At 39.3% G+C, this 12,173-nt stretch overlaps 1 protein-coding gene and 1 pseudogene across 3 annotated transcripts in view; one reads left to right on the top strand and one right to left on the bottom strand.

Annotated features, from left to right (window-relative positions):
• Positions 1-12,173, top strand: part of ATG5 (autophagy related 5) — a 119,484-nt gene that overhangs the window by 48,461 nt on the left and 58,850 nt on the right. The window lies entirely within an intron of this gene.
• On the bottom strand, positions 6,802-7,435 carry LOC132593403 (small ribosomal subunit protein eS25-like; annotated as a pseudogene).

Below are 12,173 nucleotides of genomic sequence, written 5' to 3'. Positions count from 1 at the left end.
ATAATGTTCTCCATGCGTTCGTTCTTTCTTTACCAAACATGGTTTATAAAGTTCGTTTTGTTTTTCCTCCCTTTTTTTTTTCTTTAAATAAACCTCATCTTGTGCTTGGTGTTGACCTTCCTGCCACTCTTCTTACATACTTACATACTCCTTTTATTAGTCAGGATTCTCCAGAGAAATAGAATGAATACACACACACACACACACACACACACACACACACACACACACACACACAGATTTATTATGAGGAACTGGGTCATGTGATTTTGGAGTCTTACAAGTCCCACAGTCTGCCCTCTGCAAGCTGAAGACTCAGGAAGGTCAGAGGTGTAATTCACTCTGAGTTTCAAGGCCTGAGAACCAAGGATGCTGCTGGTGTAAATCCCAGTTCAATGGTAGGAAAAGATGAGATGTCTCAGCTCAAGCAATGGGGCAGAGAAAAGGGGGGCAGATTCCTATTTCCTCTGCCTTTCCTTTTGTTCTCTTCAGGTTCTCAACTGATTGGACGATGTCCACTCACATTGGGGTGGGCAGTCTACTGAAATGACACATAGTCATATGCTAATCTCATCCCCAAACACCCTCACAGGCACACCCAGGAATAATGTTTAATCTGGGCATCTGTGGCCAGTCAAGTTGATGCATAAAATTAACCATCACATTCCTGCTGTAACTTGGTTCATCTTTTATGGGTGTCATTTTAGTGTTAATTCATTGAACAGATAATTATTGAATCCATACTGGAGATAAAGTAGTAAAAAAAAAAATAGACTGAATTTCCTGCCCTTATGCAGCTTAAATTATCGTGGGGGAGACAGACAATAAGTATATATAAAAGTAACATACATTATGTGCCTTATGACGATGAGGAGTGCTGTGGGAGAAAAAGCAGGGAAAGATGAGAAAGGACTGTGTTGGGAGAGGGCATTGCTGTTTTTAATCAGGTGGTCTCAGAGGCCTCACTGATTGCATGACATTAAATGAAGACCTAAAGCAGGACCATACATTTATCTGGGGTTCCTAATACCTTCCTAGGCAGAGGGAATGGCAGGGGCAAAGCCCCTGAGGTGGGGAAAAATGCTAGGTACTTTTGAAGACTTAATCCTATTAGTAGCTTTTACCAAAAGTGAGGGAGAACATAAGTTGTTTTTCCCTAGGATACTGTTTTCCTCTAGTGTGCTTGTCATATTTCCCCTGTGAGAAACAATCTATAGTATAGTCTCATCATTAAAAAAAAAAAATTCTAAGTAGCAAAAATGTCACTTTTCTATTATCTGGTTCTTTCCATAAGTTTCATGTGACAGAAAGCATCCTTTTGGCAGTGATCTTACCCTATTTTGAAAGCAATAAACAGTGCTGAGAATAGAGATCATTAGGGATTGGGCCTGTTTTTATTAAGGTAGTTATAAAAGACCTGTTTGACAAGATGATATTTAAGCTGAAATCTTAAGGATGAAAGGGAACTAGTCACATTAGGGAATGGCATGTTTTAAGAACATGAGGCAAAAAGGAGTTCGGTACATTTTAAAAAATAGAAAGAAGGCCAGTGTGTCTTGGCCAGTGACCAAGACAGAAGAGTGACATGCAATGAGGTTAGAGAAATGGGAAAGATCTAGGTGATATAGGGCCTTTCAAGTCAAGGAAAAGAAAATTATTTATTTATTTATTTATTTTATTTATTTTTATTTTTGGCTATGTTGGGTCTTCATTGCTGCATGCGGGCTTTTTCCAGCTGCGGCGAGTGGGGGCCACTCCCCATTGTGGTGCACAGGCTCCTCATCGCAGTGGCCTCTCCTATTGCGGAGCACAGGCTCTAGGCACGTGGGCTTCAATAGATGTGGCATGCAGGCTCAGTAGTTGTGGCTTGTGGGCTCTAGAGCATAGGCTTAGCAGTTGTGGCACACGGGCTTAGTTGCTCAGTGGCATGTGGGATCTTCCCGGACCAGGGCTCGAACCCGTGTCCCCTGCATTGGCAGGCGGACTTTTAACCACTTCGCCACCAGGGAAGCTCAAGGAAAGAATTGTGATATTAAGTGCATGGCGAAGCCATTGGAGGATTTTTGAGCAGGAGAGTGATGAGATGCAGAATATGACGGAAGAACATTGTAGCTGCTGAATAGAGGGTGGAATAGAGGGAGCCAAGAGTGGCAGTGGAGAGTCTGTAGTAGTAGGTTCAGGTATAAGATGATGGTGACCTTTAGGGTGATGATGGTAGAGATGGAGAAAAGTCAGTAAATCTGGGGTTTATTTTGGAGGTAGCATTGACAGAATCTATTATTAGGTGGGGTATTAGGTTGTTACTAAACCAAACTTGAGTCTGCTCACCCACACACAGTAAAGCCAATCTACTGACACTGGGTTGTGGTGAAGGAAAGTACAGTGTTTACTGCAGGGCACCAAGCAAGGAGAATGGGCAATTCACGCTCAAAAGACCCAAACTCACCAACGGCTTTCAGGGAAGGGGTTTTAAAGGCAGTGTGAGGGAGGGGCTGCAGGGTGTGTGATCAGCTGTTGCACAATTCTCTGATTGGTTGGCATCAAGGTGAAGTTCCAAGCATCATCAACCTTCTGGTTTCAACCAGACTAGGATCTGTGTTCTTGTGGTCAGCAGTTTCCATCTGGTGGGGGCCTGCTTCCTTTAAAAACAACTCAGGAGGGCTTCCCGGGTGGTGCAGTGGTTGAGAGTCTGCCTGCCGAAGCAGGGGACACGGGTTCGTGCCCCGGTCTGGGAAGATCCCACATGCTGCGGAGCGGCTGGGCCCGTGAGCCATGGCCGCTGAGCCTGTGCATCCGGAGCCTGTGCTCCGCAACGGGAGAGGCCACAACAGTGAGAGGCCCGCATACCGCAAAAAAAAAAAAAAAAAAAAAGACAACTCAGGAATGTGTGTCAGGCCTTTATCTGTATCTTTCAGGGACCTGGGAGTTGGGTGACTGTGCTGTGTGGTGGATTTTTAGTCTAAATTGTTACCAGTTTCCCAGCCCAACAGCTATTCTTTATTTCTACATCTTCACATTTCCTAATCATTAACTCTTGAGTCAGCCTTTTGAGACACAAGGGAGGCCTGGGAGACTAAAGCAAAAGCCTTTTACTTCAAAGGACAGGGACACAGGGGTTTGTGTATGGTTTCACGTTTAGGTTGAAAGAAAGGAAAGAATCATTCCTGAGTTCTGACTTGGGCAGCTAGATGGATAGTTGCGCTTTATACCATGATATGAAATAACTAGATAAAAAATAGGTTTGGGATGGGGAACAAAGCCAAATTGAGAAGGTCAGCCTTGAAGGCAAAAGTTTGAAATGTGGGCTTCCCTGGTGGTGCAGTGGTTAAGAATCCACCTGCCAGCGCAGGGGACACAGGTTCGAGCCCTGGTCCGGGAAGATTCCACATGCCGCGGAGCAGCTAAGCCTGTGCACCACAACTACTGAGCATGCACTAGAGCCCGTGAACCATAACTGCTGAGCCCGCATGCCTAGAGCCTGTGCTGCACAACAGGAGAAGCCACCACAATGAAAAGCCCACATACCGCAACGAAGAGTAGACCCCGCTCACCACAACTAGAGAAAGCCCGTGTACAGCAACGAAGTCCCAACGCAGCCAAAAATAAATAAATAAAATAAATTTAAAAAGAAAAGTTTGAAATGTCTCTGAGACATTCACGTGCAGATGCATTGAGTTAGATGTTGATAGAATTAAGTATTGTGAGTGTGTGTCAGTAGATGAAGAAAGCTTAACAGATTTGAATCGAATGCTGCAACTTCTAATTTCATAGTAATTTACTTTAACAATAAGTGCCCTGTTTATTATTTTATCTTAAAGGATATGACAGTTGATGTCCCAGTGATACAAGGCAATGAATATGGAGCAATCCCATACATTCCTAATGTTTGAGAGTTCTTTATATCCACTAACTGTGTTTTGCTTTTTTTCTGCATACAGCTGAGATAGTCGTTTCCTTTATTGTTTTGTCTGCAGTATAGTAAGATAAATAAGTTCAGTCTGAAGCTGTGTGTGTGGCTTCAAGAATCTACAACTTTGTGAGAAATTTGCTTAGAGAAAATTTGTAACCTGCTTGAGCATTCAAGTTTTACTGTTGAACAAACAAGCATTTTACTCTATTATGCTACATGTTTTAAATCAATCTCTTGGTATTCTAACTTTCTGTAATTAGAAATAATGATGAAAATCTAAAAAGTTTATGCATTTGTGTTTTAATATAAAATCATAAAGATACTTTGCTTGGCTTCTGGAGAAAGATTGCTCTTGGGAATTACATGATTTGAATGAATAAATAAATTTGGTGATAACTTGGATCATAGCTTCTTACAGTGCTTTGGGTATACTTGGCAGTGAACGTCATGGATAATAAAACTTGGTGAAAACATTTAGAGTTATTTCATAATACACTACAAATTATACTAACATAAGTTTATTGAAGAGTCCATTAATTACAGTGAATGGTCATATGTTCCAGAGTTAATCAGTGGTAGAGAGAATACATTTTTGTGTATGAGATTCAGTTGATAAATGTACAAATCTATGAGACTAGATTTATAGTTCAGTCTAAACTCTGATCAGTACTTGAAAATATTTTTAGTGAACTCTTAGTGTTGCAGGAATACAAAGGTTTAGTTTGTAATGTCATTTTAAGTAAAATTCCAAATTAGCTACAGTAAGAAGACTACCTTATCATATCTTTTATTTATCTGGTCCAGTTAAAAAACTTTAAAAAAATGTATGCCTTGTGATGTACTGTTACTTTTTTGTAAGGTAAGTTTGGGAAGGTTCAAGAAGCTTTTTCTTATGAATGTTGGTACCCTATATAAAGGAAATGCAGATGAACATCTGTCAGATATTGATCCAATATCAATATCCGGATATTGATTTTCACTCTTGGACTCATGACCTATTCTTATTATTTGAATTTACAGTATGATTCCTCTTTCTTCTTAAAAAAAAAACAAAACACGGTATACACACAAACACAAAACACATATATATATACACAGGTATATATGCATATATAATTTAACTTAACTTTGTTTTTATATTTTTATTTTAGTTTTTAATTTTTTAAATTTAGATATAATTGACATGTAGCGTTATATTATTTTCAGGTGTACAATATAATGATTCGATATTTGTATATATAGCAAAGTGCTCACTACCACAGTAAGTCTAGTTAACATGTCATTTTACATAGTTGTAAAAAACTTTTTTTTGTGATGAGAACTTTTAAGATCTACTCTCTTAGCAACTTTCAAATATGCCATACAGTATTATGAACTGTAGTCACCATGCTGTACCTTACCAGTTATAAAATAACTAAAAATAACTAAAATACTGGCTGCGCCAGTTTACATTCCCACCAGCAGTGCACAGGGTTTCCTTTTCTCCCCGTCCTTGCCAACACTTGTTATCTCTTTTCTTTTTGACAGTAGCCATTCTGACAGGTGTGAGGTGATATCTTTTTTTTTTTGGCTGTGTTGTATCTTCGTTGCTGTGTGCGGACTTTCTCTAGTTGTGGCGAGCGGGGGCTACTCTTCGTTGAGGTGCGCAGGCTTCTCATTGCGGTGGCTTCTCTTGTTGCGGAGCACGGGCTCTAGGCTCACGGGCTTCAGTAGTTGTGGCATGCAGGCTCAGTAGTTGTGGCTCGTGGGCTTTAGAGCGCAGGCTCAGTAGTTGTGGTGCACAGGCTTAGTTGCTCCGCTGGCATGTGGGATCTTCCTGGACCAGGGCTCGAACGCATGTCCCCTGCATTGGCAGGCAGATTCTTAATCACTGTGCCACCAGGGAAGCCCGTGAGGTGATATCTTATTGTGGTTTTGATTTTCTTATTATTAGTGATGTTGAGCACTTTTCATCTACCTGTTAGCCATCTATATGTCTTCTTTGAAAATGTCCATTCAGATCTTCTGCCCATTTTTAAATTGGATTGTTTAGGGGTTTTTTGCTATTGAGTTGTATGAGTTTTTTTATATATTTTGGATATTAACCTCTTATCAGATACAAGATTTGCAAATATTTTTTCCCATTCAGTAAGTTGTCTTTTCATTTTGTTGATGACTTCTTTCGCTGAGCAGAAGCTTTTTAGCTTGATGTAGTTCCACTTGTTTATTTTTGCTTTTGTTGGCTTTGCTTTTGATGTCAGACTGAAAAAAATTGCCAGGACCTATGTTAAGGTATATGTGCATATATATTTTAACTTATTTTGTTTTTAAATGAATCTTTTGTTTTGAAACTTAATATCGTAATTCTCCTCAAGAGAATGGAAAACCCCAAGTGTACTTACTTTTCGTAATATTTTTTTTGTTTTGTCAATTAGCTCCTGATCACTTTTCCCTAGAGCAGTGTTTCTCAAAGTGTAGACAATGGGACAGAAGTATCAGTTTTAGCTAGGAACTGATTAGAAATGTATCCTAAACCAACTGAGTCAGAAACTCTGGGGCAGATCCCAGTAACTTGTGGTCCAGCACCCCTCCAGGTGATTGTGATGCACTAAAGTTTGAGAGCCACTACTCTTGAGCAGGATTTCTCATTGTTGGCACCATTAGATATTTTGGACTGGATAATTCTTTGATGTTGGGGGTGGCGGCAGGGAGGGGCTGTCCTGTGCACTATAGGATGTTTGGCAGCATTCCTGGCCTCTGCCCACTCACTAGATGCCAGGAGCACACTACTCCCCGTTCTCAATCATCACATTAAAAAATGTCTCCAGACATTGCCAGATATCCCCTAAGCGGCAGAATCACCCCATTTGAGTACCACTGCTCTGAGAGAGGTGATGTAGAATTTTTTTTTTGATTTAATAAAGTTTTATTTTTCAAAATATACAGCTGCTGGGACCTGTTAATGCATCTTCACCAGCAGCTGGAGCATCTCCACCCTTGGTATTTCTGGTGTAAATTACTTGAGCTCTGTGCTTTGAAACCAGTTTAATAAGTCCTTTACTAAGCAGCTCCTGCAGGGCTGCCCTGGCCAGGGAGCCACGAATCTTCAGTCTCTCAGAGACGACAGCTGGAGTTATAAGCTTATAGTTTGGAACTTCTTTACAGAGTTTGTCATACGTTGCTTTGTCAAACAAGACTAGGTTATTGAGCTTGCCCCGAGCTTTGCCTTTGGACTACTTCTTCTTTTTGGCCTTGCCCCCAGATTTGTTCACCGGGTCTTTTTCTTGGCCGACTTTCCGGCATCTTTCTTCTTCTTGTCATCCTTGGGCGGCTTTTGCACTTTGCGGCTAGCTGTGAGGCAGTCACACGTTGCTGTTTCCTGACACTAAAAACTGGGGAAAAGGGACGGAAAACAATTTTCTAGATCCCGACAGCTAACTTCCTGGCGTTACTGACAGCCAGGCGTGCTCCAAGTGTGCAAGCGCCGCAGCCGGCCGCGCTCCGGAGTCCGTGATGTAGAATTACTGCATAAAACTGCTTCTCCATTAAAGTAGCAGTGATCATTTATTGAATCCCCAAGTTCTGTCCTGGGTACTTTACATGAATTATCACTGTCATCTCAACAGCCTTGTGAGATGTGTTTGAAAGTCTAAAGCCTGGGCCAATTTATTTATGAAGTTTCTCATCTGTTCCACCAACTCAGCCTTTGAGAACTACTATGTTCAGTTGTTACAGTGACTCATTTAGGCTGTATTTGGAACTATATTCTTTAAACAAAAGGACTTTGACATGTAAACAAATTAAAAAGTTATTTTAATCAGTTAACTCTTCTTGTATGTAACCATAACCATGTGAACTTCTTATTGTAAACTTAGCTATAATTGTTTCTGGATGATGAGGATTATTTTATTTTTGTTGAGGTTACTGTTAAATGACAAATGAATCAATAGTATGCTGTCATTTCAGTAAGACTGTTTACATTTTTTAAAAATTCATTTATTTATTTATTTTTGGCTGCGTTGGGTCTTCGTTGCTGTGCGCGGGGTTTCTCTAGTTGTGGTGAACGGGGGCTACTCTTCATTGCAGTGCGCGGGCTTCTCATTGTGGTGGCTTCTCTTGTAGAAGAGCACGGGCTCTAGGTGCACGGGCTTCAGTAGTTGCAGCACATGGGCTCAGTAGTTCTGGCTCGTCGGCTCTAGAGCATGGGCTCAGTAGTTGTGGCACACGGGCTTAGTTGCTCTGCGGCATGTGGGATCTTCCCGGACCAGGGATCGAGCCCATGTCCCTGCATTGGCAGGCGGATTCTTAACCACTGCACCACCAGGGAAGTCCCTGTTTACATTTTTTGAAGTAACATGTGTCTTCCATATTTTTCCTTTTCCTTCTTTTGCTGCCTTTCCTCTCCCTCTCCAGCTTTCTGTGTGGCACTTGATCTAGTTCTGAGTATGTTGCTAACACTTCTTTCCCTCTCTTACCTCTCATTTAAACTTTTACCTACTCTCTGACCAATTCTTTCATTATCTTTCTAGGGTCTGGATGACCAGATAAACATTTTAGCTCAACAGTCTAATTAATGCGGGCCAGTGTGTTACCTATTCCCAGGTACCTATTTCATGTACTTTTTAACAAAGACCTAGAAATTACTTTATTGAGAATTGTAGAATTTCCTCCCCCTCCACTCTCCCAGTCCTATCCCTGTGACATTCTATTTACTCCATCTCTGCCTGTGCAGACCAGTCCTGACTAGTGGCTGTGATAAGAAGTTCTTGATGTCATAGTTCTCCATATTAATGATGTTTTTTCTGAACCGAAGAAGTAACTGCCGTTCTATAGCAGGGCTAATTTGTTATTATTCGTTGCATGTCTCTTTTATTGCTTTAGAAACTAAAAGATTCAGAAATCCTTTTATGTGAAAATTACATTTAAATATTAAACTATTCCAGTGTTTTAATTAGTATTTAGAGAGTTGCACGATTTTAACCCAAATGCTGGAAAACTAGAAAAGAAGCAACCCATAAAAAATGAGTGCAAAATAAACAAATTTGTGTATCTAAGATACAGGGTGTTCAGTCAAGTCCTGATCATTATCTTCAAAGTGGCTTTCTACTTAAGAAGCATTTCTTCCCACAGGGTCCCTTTAGGATCCAGACTATCTCTGGTTCCTGGGCTTTTCTACATCTAGCTTATTTCTATCTTTCTCTGTAGAGGAATATCAATAAAATATCCCAAATGGTATTTTTAATTGGAGTTTATTTGCATAAAAGATTTAACCAGATTCAGATTTCGCTTTATTTCACATTACCATAAACCACACTCAGAAGTACACTTCAAGATATAGGCCTCTTTTTCTTAAAGTAGCTTCTTGTTTTTGTTAATAAACTCAGATTTTTTTTTCCTACAAGTATATTAACCTGCACTTAACTTTTCACTTATTTTAAGGTGAAATTATTTTTATGTGGGTTTTTAAAACCCTATAAAAACATTTTTGCAAGAAAAAAAATGTATTGCTATTTGTCCACTCAGAATATAAGGAAGGAGGAGCAGAGGAAAAAAGGCAATTAGTGGACATCTAATATCTGGGAAGGAGGAATAGAAGAGAGCAACTGCATAGGCTCATTGAGTGAAGGAGAAAGGGTTTACATACAGAAGTTTCCCCCCAAAAGTGGCAGGGGAGGGTGGTGGTGGTGATGGGATGAATTGGGAGATTGGGATTGACATATATACACTAATATGTATAAAATAGATAACTAATAACAACCTGCTGTACAAAATAAATAATATAAAATTCAAAAAAAAGTTTCCCCCCAATATTTTTATCATCATTTATTTTAAGGTGTTATTACACTCAGAATAATATTCTGTGGGATTCAGATATTTGAGTGTAAATGAATAAGTTGAGAAGCACTGGTAGAATAATTTCAATTTTTAATAACTTTATTCTTATTTCTACTGGAATTCTTAGAAATCCTGATTAACTTTTAGGATACATTATATCACTTATTACTAAAACCTACTGAATACATTTAAAATAATAGTATTTATTCTAAAATAAACTCACTATAGGAAGTAATATAGTTTATAAAATGTTGGATGGGCCCTATTTTGGGGGGTATGTGTATAATTTTACAAGTCAACTTTGTTTTGATAGTGAATGAGTTGTTATAATAAATAAATTGTGTAGTAATTGCCACCTGAATAATCCTAGTAGCTAAAAGCTAAACTATGGTTGAATTTTCCCGTTTTCCTCATCATTGTCCATGTCTGCTTTTAAGAGGTAGTTGTTCCTAGTTGAATGATGTTTTCAATTATCAGTTGCATTTTTCCTTGTTCTCATTGAAAAATAATGCCTTAATGTGCATGTTGAAGTAAATTTTTATTTACTTAAATGTTTATTAAGTATTTCTGCAGCAGCTACTGCTAACTGTTCAGTTTGAGATCTGTAACTGCCAAAGGAGACAAGATTTGGTAAACTATTATACCTGACACTACCATGAATTTTGAAGTATAGGACTGGAATTTTTGATAATGTGAACATTCTGTTCATGAACAGTTTCTCAGATTCCTGTTAATCATACGTCATTGAATTGGCTCAACTTGGAGTTTTAACAAGCAAGCAGCGTTTTAATTTATAGAAATGTAACTGAAAGTTTTCTGTGATATGGTAGCATCCCTGAGAATCTACTGACCTGGTGACCTCAAGCAAATCATTTACCTGCTTTGAACCGCAGCTTCCCTCAAAAGTTGCTTTGAAAATCAAACAACATAAAATTCATTTAGGGTTTTAAAAAAACAGTTAAATTCTGTTCAGGTATGTTATTAATAAAAATGATCTCTGAGTTTCTACTATAATCAGAACCCATGACTTTTCACTCTAGCATCACTTGAGTTATTTTAATACCACTTTTTTACCAGCCTAACTTTTAAAAAAATTTTTATTTTTGGCTGTGTTGGGTCTTTGTTGCTGTGCGCGGGCTTTCTCTGGTTGTGGCGAACAGGTTGCGGTGTGCGGGCTTCTCATTGTGATGGCCTATCTTGTTGTGGAGCACGGGCCCTAGATCATGCGGGCTTCAGTAGTTGCGGCGCATGGGCTCTAGAGCGCAGGCTCAGTAGTTGTGGCGCATGGGCTTGGTTGTTCCATGGCATGTGGGATCTTCCTGGACCAGAGATCAAACCCGTGTCCCCCTGCATTGGCAGGCAGATTCTTAACCCCTGCGCCACCAGGGAAGTCCCCAGCCTAACTTTTAACATGCTTTTTACTTAAGCATCTGTCACTTGGTCACCTGCATTAGAAGAGAAGGGCTGGGAGGACTTGAACCATCAGGCACTACTAATGCACAATAAAGGACCAATCGGACCCATTAGAAATTGTGGTAACTTTATGTATGTCAGTTTGGCTTCCCCAGCTACATATTAAGTAAAGGAGAGTCCGTGTACTTGTTTTATATTTTGGTTTTTAATTCTCTACAGCTCCCAGTACTCAATTAGGTACATAATAGGAGTAAATAAACACTTTAATAGATTTAACTCTATGCAGATCCTACAAAGTAAAAACTTAATTGAGTACACTGTTACTTCTATCAGTTGTTTTACTTTTACTTTTCTCTTCCTTGCCTGAATTAAACTGGAGATTCATAATATGAACTATTTGCAAATGGGGGACTTCTTTTAAAGAGGCATTTTTCATGTAGCCACCTTGGACAGATGAGATGGATTTGAAATAGAACAGAATTTACCTATAATCATATTACATTTACTAAATTCCTGTGATGTCCCAGTCCTAGATATGCCTTCTTAGTGATTCTTCCTAAGAATTAGATAAACATTATCAACTTTAAAAATGAGGAAAAGAGCTTACAGGGCTAGTAAGAGATGGGACCAGGATTTGATCTTAGATCTCTGATTCTAAAGCCAGTGTATTTTCCATCTGGAGGCTGTTAACTCTGGCTACATATTGGAATCATCTGGGCGTTTCCAAAAAATACAGTTCCAGGGAATCTGAAATAACTGGTCTGGAGTGGGTCCTTGACATTAGTATTTTTTTTAAAAGTTTCTCAGGTGGTCCAGGTAGGCAGCTAAAGCTGAGAAATGTTGCATGATATATTGCATCTCCAGTGACCGCTGGTGCCCCACCCAGCTTTTTAAGCTTTTGTCATTTGTCTATGAAGAATTATTAATAAAATTTTTTCATTTACAGTTTCTCATCAGAAGCATGAGGAATTTGTATTAGAATAAAGATAGAGTATCCTGCATAACAAACATTGCAAAGATAATAGTGAATATAATG

Source organism: Globicephala melas, chromosome 14 (assembly GCF_963455315.2).
Source record: "Globicephala melas chromosome 14, mGloMel1.2, whole genome shotgun sequence".
NCBI classification, from domain to species: Eukaryota; Metazoa; Chordata; class Mammalia; order Artiodactyla; family Delphinidae; genus Globicephala; species Globicephala melas.
This window is presented reverse-complemented; position numbering and strand designations above follow the sequence as displayed.